The sequence below is a fragment of the Heloderma suspectum genome, chromosome 3, assembly GCF_057233095.1.
Source record: "Heloderma suspectum isolate Gila_16-S chromosome 3, 16-S_ref, whole genome shotgun sequence".
NCBI classification, from domain to species: domain Eukaryota; kingdom Metazoa; phylum Chordata; class Lepidosauria; order Squamata; family Helodermatidae; genus Heloderma; species Heloderma suspectum.
In genome coordinates, this window is record NC_139460.1 from 260,661,030 (window position 1) to 260,673,841 (window position 12,812).

At 43.2% G+C, this 12,812-nt stretch overlaps 1 protein-coding gene across 2 annotated transcripts in view; it reads right to left on the reverse strand.

Moving 5' to 3' along the window:
* The window catches only part of FBXW4 (F-box and WD repeat domain containing 4), a 97,174-nt gene that overhangs the window by 77,230 nt on the left and 7,132 nt on the right, over window positions 1-12,812 (reverse strand). The gene's annotated exons all lie outside the window — the stretch shown is intronic.

Genomic DNA, 12,812 nt, shown 5'->3' on the forward strand with positions numbered 1-12,812 from the left:
CACAAGTCCATTGGGATTTGCATATTCAAAATGGCGCCCGGAACACACCACAGCTCAATGTAGACTAAATAACCCACAGTGAGCCTGGCACATGATGCAAACCAGGCCAAGTGAGCAGCACCGTCCCCTCCCTTTTCCCAATCCATCATGGTCACCATCCATCCTTCCTCCAACATTTTGAAGTAGGTGTTTCTCAGCACTATTTAAGGACCCTGTTTTGTGTGTGTGTTTTTAATATTTTTAAAAAGAGTGCCTGAACCACATGGCAAGTGATCTGCAGCCTTATCTCAGAGTAAACATGGTTACAATTGGGGCTGTAAATCCTGAGCTTTTCTGGACAGTTCCACAACCTAGCTAAGATAATGACCGACTTGCCTTTTCTAGTCAATTTCAAACTCACCCCTTGATTTTTCTGGTAACTTTCATCACCCTGGTTTCTAAGCCACAGCTAACCCTTCCTTCCCATTTCAAAGTGAGTGGCTTCCAATGAATCCTTGAAAAGACAGCACGATGATACCAGCCCAAAGCACTACACAGGGAGGGAAACATGCATTTCATTTTTGAACTCAAGAATATGGTCAGAGAGCCTAAGGAGGTTTATTTTAATCAACGCTACCAGGAGAGTGGTTAAAGTCTAAATTTAGCACCTGGTGGTCTGATAAAGTAAAGAAAGAGAATCCCCTAAGAGCTCTGCATGAATGAAAGCTACTTTAAACAGGCATGTGCAACAGTGGGAGGAACAAAACTGCAGGAATGCTTTTGTCCTAGCTCCGTGCATTCCAGCACCAGGCTCATGGGCACCGACCCTTCAAATGCACGGCAGGTTACAGCACTACTATTGTGGCTGTTTATTATTAACACAAATTTGGAAGGGGTTTTTGTTCTCATGGACCTAGAAAGGTGAGTTCAGACTAGTTAGCTAGTGCCCACTTCAGTGGGATAGACTAAGCAGGTGTAACTGCATTTGTTTATGTTCCATCCCCCATTACTTTTCCTTACCCTTTCCTCCCCTCCCTTTGTGGTCTCCTCCACTGTTAAAATTCTGACTATAAACTACTTGTGGCAGAGACTACTTTTTCCCCCTATTGCCAATCTGTATCGTAAAGCACTAATGTAATTTGATGGTGCTGTATTGCAGCACCAATCATCAGTGCCTTTGTCATGATATACTCTGCACTACTGTTGCAAATTTTCCCTTCCAATAACCTAGCCAAAACACCTCACATTTGCCATCATGACTTTCCAGTGGTGGTGACCTGCAAGGTGTGTGCAATATTTGTTTTTTTGCCTGAGAACAACATGGCCTACACATGCAACAAGTGCAAGTTGATCACACTGCTGGAAGAAAAATTAAGAGGACTGGAGCGGCGACTGTCGACCCTCCAGGGAATAAGAGAACATGAACAGTTCTTAGAGCGGTGGAACTACAGCAGCAAAGTGAAGAACAGAAGCTTGAAGAGCAACAGCAAGCTGAGGCAGAAGTGAGAAATGCTGAGGTGAGGAAAAATGCAGTAAAGGATACTCCTTGGAAAAGGGTGACAGTTAGGAGCAGAAGAACTAGAAGCCACTCTGCACCAGTGGAAGCAGTGGAGCTATGGAACCGTTTCCAGGTACTTGAGGATGAAACTGGAAGACAGCCTGCAGAGGAAGAATTACAGGGGGAACCTACATGAGAGTGAGCAAGAAGCGGAAGGTCAGTCAAGCAGAGGCAATGAAACCAAGGCCTACAACAACAGGAAGAGTAGTAGTAGTGGGAAACTCCTTGCTGCGTGGGATCAAAACCCAAGTATGTCGTGAAGACCCATGGACTCACCAGGTATGTTGTCTCCTGGGAGGATGGATTAGAGACATGACTGAAGGGTTGCCTGCACTTATAAAACCCACTGACAGGTATCCCTTTCTTCTCATCCATGTGGGAACAAATGATACCACCAAGCAGAACTACGAAGAAATCATGGCAGACTTTGAAGCTTTGGGAAGGTAACTTAAGAACTTTGGGGCCCAGATAGTTTTCTCATCCATCCTTCCAGTAGTTAGAAGAGGGACAGAAAGGGAAAGAAAAATACTTTGGGTGAATGACTGGCTATGAAGGTGGTGCCGGTGCGAGAGATTTGGATTCTGGGACCACAGGCTATACTTCCTGGAAGATGGGCTGTCGGCAAAGCACGGGTTGCACCTCACAAAGGCTGGGAAGAATGTGTTCGGCCACAACGTGAAGAACTTCATCAGGAGGGCTTTAAACTGAATCCTATGGGGAAGGGAGACGTAAAGTTGGGGGTAACAATGGACAAAGGCTCATGCACCGCAATGGAGAGAACAGCTCTAAGAGTGCCCAATAATAATATTCAGAAACATGTAGGAAGAAAGCCAGAGCATGAAGCACATGGTCTTCGATGTCTATATACTAAAGCCCAGAGTATGGGAAGCAAGCAGAACGAACTTGAACTCTTAATACAGGAGGGAAATTATGACTTGATAGGGGTAACTGAGACCTGGTGGTATGACTCTCATGACTGGAATACAGCAATTGAAGGATATAACTTGTTCAAAAAGAACAGGAGGAACAGAAAGGGAGGTGGGGTTGCACTATATGTGAAAAATACATATCTCTGCACAGAAATACAGGAGGATGAGCTTGGTAGCCCCATTGAGAGCATATGGGTTCAAATAAATGGAGCAAAGAATAAAAGGGACATGGTGGTCAGAGTCTACTACTGGCCACCCAGTCAAGGAGAAGACGAGGATGAAACTTTTGAAAAGCAAATAGCCAATGTTTCAAGGAAGCAAGATGTAGTAGTAATGGGGGACTTCAATTTCCCTGATATTTGTTGGGAGACAAATTCTGAAAAACATGGCCCCTCCAAGAAATTCCTGACTTGTGCGGCGGATAACTTCCTCCTATAGAAAGTAGAGGAAGGAACTAGAGGATTGGCTATCCTTGACTTGATCCTAACCAACAGATGACTTAGGAAATAAAGTAGCAGTTACAGGAACTCTGGGGGAAAGCAACCATGTTATACTTGAGTTCTTGGTTCTAAAGGAAGCAAAAGCCAAGTGTAGCCAAACGCGTACCCTGGATTTTAGGAAAGCTGATTTTCATAAACTCAGAACAATGATCAGTAAGGTCCCATGGCAAGCGACGCTAATGAGAAAAGGAGTCCAAGATGGGTGGGAGCTTTTAAAAAAGGAAATTCTCAAGGCATAATTATAAACAGTTCCAACAAGAAAAAAAGTGGAAGACAACAGAAGAAGCCAATGTGGCTTAACAAAAATCTTATAGATGACCTGAAAACAAAAAAGGACACATATAGGAAGTGGAAGGAAGGCCAAGCTACAAAGGAAGAGCACAGGCAGGTAGCACAGAATTGCAGGGATGGTGTCAGGAAGGCTAAAGCTGAGAATGAGCTGAGGTTAGCGAGGGATGCTAAAAGCAACAAAAAGGCTTTCTTCAGATACATGCACAGTAAAAGACAGAGGAAAGAAATGGTGGTTCAACTATTAAATAAGGATGGCAAAATGATAACAGATGACAAAGAAAAGGCAGAAGTGCTCAATTCCTACTTTGGCTCAGTCTTCTACCAAAAGAGCATCTATGAGCAAAGATGAAGTACAGGCTGAAGGGGCAGGACTGCAGCTTGAGACTGACAGGCATATGGTCAAGGAACACCTAATTACTTTGAATGAGTTCAAATCTCCAGGGCCAGATGAGCTGCACCCTAGAGTAATAAAGGAACTGGCAGAAGAGCTCTCAGAACCACTGTCTATTCTCTTTGAGAAATCATGGAGGATGGGTGAATTGCCACATGACTGGAGGAGGGCTTATGTTGTCCCTATCTTCAAAAAGGGTAAAAAGGAAGAACCTGGGAACTACAGACCAGTCAGTCTGACATCAATCCCTGGGAAAATTCTGGAGCAGATGATAAAGCAATTCATCTGTAAGTACCTTGTAAATAATGCAGTGATTACTTGAAGCCAACATGGATTTGTCAAGAACAAATCTTGCCAGACGAATCTGATCTCATTTTTTGATCAGGCAACCTCCCTTGCGGACTGTGGGAATGCTGTGGACATCATATACCTCGACTTCAGCAAAGCTTTCGACAAAGTGCCCCATGATATCCTCATTAGCAAACTAACTAAAAGTAGGCTAGATGAAACAACTCTCAGGTGGATCCACAGTTGGCTACAGAATTGGACTCAAAGAGTGCTTATCAATGGGATCTTCTCAAACTGGGGAGAGGTAACAAGCGGGGTACCGCAGGGCTCCGTCCTGGGCCCAGAGCTCTTCAACATTTTTATTCATGACTTGGAGGTGGAGGTGCAGGGAATGCTGATCAGATTTGCAGATGACACAAAATTGGGCAGGATAGTTAATGCCCTGGAAGACAGAAACAAAATTCAAAGTGATCTTGATAGGCTGGAGCACTGGGCAGAAAACAACAGAATGACATTTAATAGGGATAAATGCCAAGTTCTGCACCTAGGAAAAAGAAAACTAATGCACAGTTACAAGATGGGGGATACGTGGCTCAACAATACTACAAGTGAGAAGGATCTTCGAATTGTTGTTGATCACAAGCTGAATATGAGCCAACAATGTGATGTGGCTGCAAAAAAGGCAAATGCTATTTGGGGCTGCATTAATAGAAGCATAGCTTCCAAATCCTGGGAAGTACTAGTTCCCCCCTACTCGGCACTGGTTAGGCCTCATCTGGAGTACTGTGTCCAGTTCTTGGCACTGCACTTTAAGAAGGATGCAAACAAGCTGGAGAGGGTTCAGAGGAGGGCAACGAAGATGATCAGGGGACTGGAAATAAAGCCCTATGAAGAGAGACTGAAAGAATTGGGCATGTTTAGCCTTGAGAAGAGAAGACTGAGGGGAGATACGATAGCGCTCTTCAAGTACTTGAAAGGTTGTCCCAGAGAGGAAGGCCAGGATCTCTTCTCGAACATCCCAGAATGCAGGACACGGAATCATGGGCTCAAGTTACAGGAAGCCAGATTCCGGCTGAACGTCAGGAAAAATTTCCTGACTGTTAGAGCAATACAACAATGGAACCAATTACCTAGGGTGGTGGTGGGCTCTCCCACACTGTTGAGGCATTTAAGATGAGGCTGGACAGCCATCTATCAGAGATGCTCTGACTTGGATTCCGGCATTGAGCAGTGGGTTGGACTTGATGGTTTTATAGGCCCAACCCTACTATTGTATGATTCTATGATTCTATGAAGTTGGCTTTTAAGGGGGAAATAAAAGACCACAGTGTTAGGGGGAGCCTTAAATTCCTTTGGCCAAATCTTCTAGGCTAGCAAAACTAGATAGGTACTAATCTAGGCCAATTCTACTACAGATGCAGGTTAATTTATATGAAAATCCACTCTCCATTAAAACTTTTATGATCTATTTCTGCCTTGAAGCACAAACACCAGTGGCTAAGCACTCTACACCAGCGGTCCCCAACCTTTTTGGCACCAGGGACCAGTCTCGTGAAAGACCATTTTTCCACGGACCAGGGGTGTGTGTGTTTGCTGGCGGACTTCCAGCCGCTGGGATGCAAACGGCATCCGCATAGTGGACGCCATTTGCGTCCCTATTCTTTGCAGTAATCGGCTATGTAAAGATTTATGTAGCCTATTACTTGAAGAACAGGGACACAAATGGCGTCCGCGTAAGCAGCCAGAAGTCCGCCAGCGGCCGGAGCTGGCCAGCAGCTCTGCAGACTTGCCACGCAGCGGAGCCAGCCGGGGCCGGCGAGGATTCCGGGCAGGGAGGGATGGATTGCCTCCACACACCCCCGCGGACCCCTGCGGACCCAAGGTGAGGGGGTTTCGCGCACCCCTGCAGCCCGGTTGCTAACAGGCCATGGACCAGTACCAGTCCGCAGCCCGGGGGTTGGGGACCCCTGCTCTACACCCAACAGGAGACCATTTTGGCTTGCTTACAGAGGCCTCTACCCAATACACAACTAGATGCACATATGTCCCACCCAAATCCATGGGGATTCACTGCCCCTAACTTTAACTTGGACTGTGGCCAGAGTCTGGACATCTCCACAAAGACAAATAGATACAAACTGTCTTCCCATGACATCACCTTACATTCCCTCTCACCCTGGAAATGTAAGACTATATAGCTAGCTCTGTCTCTCGCAAATCACAGGAGCGTACTAAACTAATCCTTATGGATAGCAATGGAAACATGAACTAGGTTCTTCTCCCCAACAAGAAAAAAAAGAAGTCTGCAATTGGAGATTTGCTAGCAATTCCATCCATCAAACACAAGACTGAATAGAAGATGTCTGGTTCCCCATTAGCTGTGCGGGCTAACAAAGAAGAAAGCTCCTTTCATGCATCAGTGGACAGAACTCAAAAACTATGAAGCACAGAACAGATTTAAAACAATGGACAGAGACACACAGTAAGGGGCAGCTTTTAAACAGTTTCTTTTCCTATCCTAATAAGCTATGCTAGAACAAATGATATCGAGGGATATTAATCACTGGCCACTGGTGGACTTGAAGTTCCATGCTACTCAAGCCAGACAGTTGCTTTAGGGCAGCTTCTCACATAACTAGTTTTTAAAAAAAATATATTGATTTTTCAATATAGGATTTTAAACAAGCCAATTAAGCTTTGATCCTGATCCTGTCTAGCAGTGGAAGTTTTCATATTAATTTTCGGGAGCATGGGATGTTTATCTTACACCAGTTCCAACCTGTCACGTTTTCTGTGTATTTTAGGCAACTAACCTATTCTCATTTGTCTTCAGACTTTAAAAACACACACACAAAAAGAGTGTGTTGCTGCATAGTCCTATGCATATCTACTCAGAGGTAGATCCCAGTGTGTTCAGTGGGGCTTACTCCCTTCTAAGCGTGTTTAGGATTATGGTCTGTCTTTCTTTCTTTCTTTCTTTCTTTCTCAAGTGAGGTGACAACTGCACAAGTCTTTTTTGATTAAAGATAGAACTGGGATTTCTCTATCAAGATAATGTTTTTAACTATGAAATTTGAAGAAATCTGATAAGGTGCATGGTGGAAGAAACAAGAGCACATGCATCCAGGAATGGAACTATCCTTCTTACCTGTCCCCCTCTTTTTCCCTAGGACTAGTATTGTTTAAACAATGACAAAGCACCCCAGACAAGAAAAAAACCTCCCCTTAAACAAACATCTGTCGTGGCTGTTAACGCATGGGAGAATCTCTAACCTGGTCCTGAGGCCTGGTCAGATTCTAGCATTCCCAGCTCTCTTCCCATTGCCTGTGGCTTTCCCTCCCCTGCTCCTCAGTCCCCCTCCCCTTTCTGGCACTTGTCACCATTATAATTTGACTGCATTCTTGGGCATGTGACCCACTTTAAACAAAAACACACAGATTTCTATCACCTAGATATCTCTTCCCCATACAAGTTTACAATCAGGAAAAGAGAAGCTAGAGAATCTGCTCATAACTACTCACTCTCACTCTCTCTCTCTCTCTCTATATATATATATATGTGTGTGTGCATGCATGCATAAGGTCTTGGACCAAGTATTAATTTGCACCTTCATGTCTTAAATCTAATTACCATGGAGTCAGTTAAGGTTATTCTATATACCCTGTTGCAAGGTTTTCATTTTTATATTTGGATATGTATATACCACCCTTCAATGAATCATCAGGCTGACTCACATGGTCAGGCAATACCAAAACAATTAAAATATATACAAAAACAGCATAAAATCACACAAAGGAGATAAAAATCAGATTTGAAGCTAAAACAAGTTAAAAGGCCTGGGAAAATAGGGTGTTTTCCTGGCACCAACATGACATTAAAGCAGGCATCAGGAGAGCCTTTCTGAGGAGAGCACTCCATAACCACTTGCTGCACTTCACCTCATGAGGGCATTCAGAGAACAGCTTTTAATGAAGAACTTAGGGTCCAAGTAGACACAAGTAGGGACAGGCAGTTACTTAGGTGCCCTGGGCCCAAGCCATGGAGAGCTTTAGGAGGCACTCTGTACCATGGAGGCCACCTGTAAGTCCAGTGACACAGATGTTACTGCTAAACACAGCTAAAAAGGAGACATATCCTTCCCCAAAGTGCATCTTTTTCTCTTCCCCCTGGCCCCCACACAACCAGGCATACAAACACTTTGTGGGCCAGCTCAGACATTACAATAAAACATGGTTTATTGTAACAGGAACAAGTTCCAGCTAGCCTTGGGCTCATGTAGCCCCCTCCCTTCTTCTCTGGCATAACCATGAGATCAGAAGCTTTCACTTCCATTTCTGATTAAGTGCAGTGGAGGGCGCAATCCTGTCTGGATAGGCGGCCGCCTCCGAACTTGGAGGCAACCACCTATCCAATGCAGGGCAGGAGCAGCGCGGAGGAGATTGTCCCCTTCACGCTTCAGCTGACCTGCATTCACAGCTAGACAGCCGATTTCTGCTCTCTAGCCACAGGAAGGCAGAGGGGGCGGGGGCAGATCCACCTTCTCCACCCCGGCATGCCCCCAGGAACGCCCCGTTTTCACCGCTCCATGCTCCTCTTCCAAGCACGGAGCACGGGGCTGTTCCACACTGCCTATGAGGGAGCATGGGAGGGGGTGGAGGTTGGTTCCCGGGAACCGACCTATCCTATGGCCGTCTAGCCGCTGACTAGCGGCCATAGGACTGCACCCTTAGTGTTACATCCAAATCTTAAACTGTGGTTAATATTATGTTTTGTTGAAACAAGCCATCTTCATAATCCATGGCTTGAAGTTGGCTTGTTTCAAGCAAACCATAGTTAAGAGACACATGCTGTGGTTAACTGAAAACAGAAGCAAAAACTTCCAATCTCCTCCTCAAGGCCACACCGGAGGAGAGGAGGAAGCACAGAAACCAGAGACTCATTGCAGCTTGTTCTTGTGATAAACCATGATGTATCATGTCTGAACCAGCTCTGTGAGTTTTTATTGGATCTACTTCTCCTAGTGAATGCACCAGCTTTTCAGACTTCTTCAGGCACTGCCTCCACAGTCACTAGCAGAAGCTGGCCTGAAAGTTATTACCTTACTGTCTCCCTTGTATTATGGTGCTAAGTTAACACAACAAATAAACCTAAACCTATTAAAGCACCATGTTAGGATGTTTTTAGAGACAGGACTGTACTTGAACCAAAAAGGAGTGCAAGCCTACCATACCCTCAGGCACCATGCTGTTGTCCCCATTAGGAAAAGGCAGGGGCTTTTCTTATCTACCATTTATCCATCCTGTCACTCCAAAGAGCTCTTTGCTCTGCTGCATTTCAATAGAACTCAAAAATATTTCTTTTCCTTTATTTTCCAAGAGTCCATGTTTAAGCAACACAGCTCAGATGTCCCAAACTGGTAGAACCTAGAAAGGAAGGCAAGATAGAGGACAGCACAGAAATGTGAGATTTAATTTTAATTTTTCCCTTTCACACTACAGGTTTCTTGTGATTATAATCTGAAGCAGCAACTGGTATGTTAGGAATGAAGATTGGGTTATTCACGAGGCATATTCACCCCTTAGTTTATTCGCTTGCTTATAATGATGTGTCACCTTGGACATATACCACATGTCAATAGCATAATAATATATAATCTGCATAACCTAGTGAGTACCAAACCATAGCTTATAGATATGTTACACTTATTCTGCAATAGTCTTAAATCAGCCCCTTCAACAGTCTGACATAGGTCTAAAAATATTTGAAAGCCAAGGTGGGAGAGTATTTCTTTTTATTTGCCACCTTATTTCCAAGCAAGTCACCACATAATAGCAACACATTTGAAAATACCTTCTCAGTCGGTACTTTATAAGCCCTTACTTTTAGATCTTACTTTATTGCTGTTATTTTATATTGCTGTTATCTTGCAAGAACCCATGGATAACACTAAAGTGCATTTGGGCTATACGTAGCCTGCAAACTGCATGGGGAATACCTCAGTTATACCTCTTTCCATTTGGACATAAGTCTCATCAAAATAACAAAAAATATTTTCAAATAAGTATGCTTAGGATCAAGGTGTTTATTTTAAAGCTGTGCCCTACAAAGGATAAGACTGATTTCACAAAGCTTGTCAGTTATAGTCAACGATTAAACTTCTATGCAACCCTCATAACCCTACAAACAGGTCCCACAGAAAGTTAAATGACATCATCCAGTTATCCCAACTGTGCTCAACAGTGGTTTTGTATGCCCAATCTCTGCCCCCCACCCCCCGGAACCAAGGGAGTACAGAAAGAAAGTGCTACCTGCATCTGATCTTAAGATGTGGAATGTTGTCCCTACCCAAATCTGAATCTGCAGTACAGCCTCTGTCAGCCCTTTTTGTAGTCCTGCACACAGATCTATCCACACAAAGCAGAAGAGTTTTTGCATGTGAACATCTTTGGATCATTGCCAGAATGTAAAAGGAAGTGTCACTATATGCTACAAGTGATGAAAGCCTCAGATTAAATGTATCTTTTTATTTTGACTTCAAAGCCCCTTCAGATTCCTTAGCCTTCCACATATGCAAATTTGCCTTTTCTTTTTTAAACGGAAAAATTACTGTACATTTGTATCAGCTCACTTTTTTAAAATTTATTTCATTTCTATACCACCCAATAGCCGAAGCTCTCTGGGCGGTTCACAAAAATTAAAACCTCACTGAAGCACCTAATCCCATGCCTACTAACATACACAAACATTTCCATTAGCAATGATGGCCACAGATACATAACCGGGAGTTAGTACACCTGAGAAATACCACAGGCATTAGTATTCCTATTCAGAATGAATCCATGATCATCTGCTTCGGATGAGACTCAGCCTGAAATCCTATATCTACTTACCTGGGAGTAAACCCAATTGAAATTAATAGGATTTAACTTCTGAGTACATATACATATAGGATTGCACTACTAGCCTAATTTTGCAGAGATCGTGTGATAATGTTGGAGATAGGAGCAGCAGAGCCCACTCCCGAGGAGATGTGTGTTCATAAACACAAGAACAAGGCATAATTGGAGTTGTAACATCAGAAGTATTCTTTGGATGCTCAATCTCCTTGTTGTTTACTGTAGAATCATTCTGCTCTTACCTGTGCCCTGAACTTGGTAGATTCTCTCCCACAAAAATGTTTTACTAAACTGTGACACATACTTCACAGGTGTAATATAATCAGCAAATCTATGACAGATTTACTTTCTTTTTATCTCGCTGCTTCTTCGCTTATATAGAATTTGTTGAAATTATGGCTTACCTCTCTCATTCTGACAGATTCACCAGAAAAAAGCAATATTTCTTACTGATTGCATTTTCCAGGGGCTGTAATTAGGACAGCTACACACATTATACAAATGACTATATACATCCTAGCGTTTCCTACAGCAACATGAACAATACACATGGGTTCTCTTGTAAGCTATCTTGAACTATTTTCAAGAGGCAGGATACAAACCTATTAAACAAATAATTCAAATATTTAAACATTTGGGTACACACATTTGAGAACGCTGGGCCAATCAGGGTACCCATCAGCATGTACACACACTAGTTGTCCACACTGTTATAGGAAACCTGGTGTACCCATGCTACTCTTGTTTATTGCATATGTCTGTAGCTGCCCTTAGAGAAAGTCCCTTCAGAGCTACCACTTTGGATGACAAACTGCCAGTGCAAAATTCTAACATTCCTTTCCAAAGGGCTTACTCTTTGTCTTCCCTGCCCCCTAGCAAAAAGATTCTGCGTCTGACAACTCCAATTGGCCTTTTTCCTTCCAATGATAAAAGGCTTGTCTACACACCCCAATCCATTTTTTTTTAACTCAGTCAAGCAAATAAGTCACTAGCCCACAATTTTATTTTTCCTAGCCAGCCTGCTTACTTATACCTAGGTCAATCATTTGTGGCCTCCAAAACAGGGGGAGGAGAGGGAATCCACTTTCGTAAAGCTTCCCTTTCTGATTACCTGGTGTTAGTTCTTACTCATCACATGCAACTAGACAAGTGTTTGTTCACAATGAATAGGTTAAAGCAGGTTTGTAAAGTGCCTAATGGTCTTATGCTGTTGCTTAAGAAACTGAAAACCCAAAGTTCTCTACCCACTTTAGTCTCAACATTTTTAAGATAGAGGAAGGGGGACAGGGGACAGGGGGAGAGAAGATATTCCTAGACTGCCTTCGTAAAAGTAGAAATAGCTTACAGCAATGCTTTTCTATGCAATGCATGATTTGCAATTTTTAAACTTAACAGGTATATTTTATTCTGGAATAGACTCCTTTAAAAAGGGGAGCTGGGGTCAGGAGTAAAATGACAATAAAGTTTACAATGGATAAAACAGAGTCCAAGTTAACTATTACATTGCTGGTCATAAAACCCCAATGGCAAAGACTGCTTTGGCCTTCATGGAAGGGAACCCATCATTTCTGACAGCACCAGGAAGCACTTTAGAGATGTAGCTTTGTAAGATCTGAAGGGAGCTTTTTCTCAGCATACTTCCCTACCCACCCACCCCGGCCAAATAAATAGAGACTACACTTGCATGTGCACACCCACCCACCATATATTGTAAGACAAGGCCTCTCTCCTAGCTGCAATTTACATTTGGACAAACTATATTAACATCATATGATCGTTTCCTGCTCCTGTAGGTGATTGATCTCATTTTCTCTGCTCTCCCTCCCTTTTAATGGGAAGTTAAACTCTGTTTTTACCATCTCACAGAAACCACTGGACAAAACCTTTTGCAAACTTCTGAAGACAACAATAAATACAGTTGTGAACTTTGGCCTTGCAAGATTCCATATGCTCCAAGTCAAATATTGCAAATCCCATAC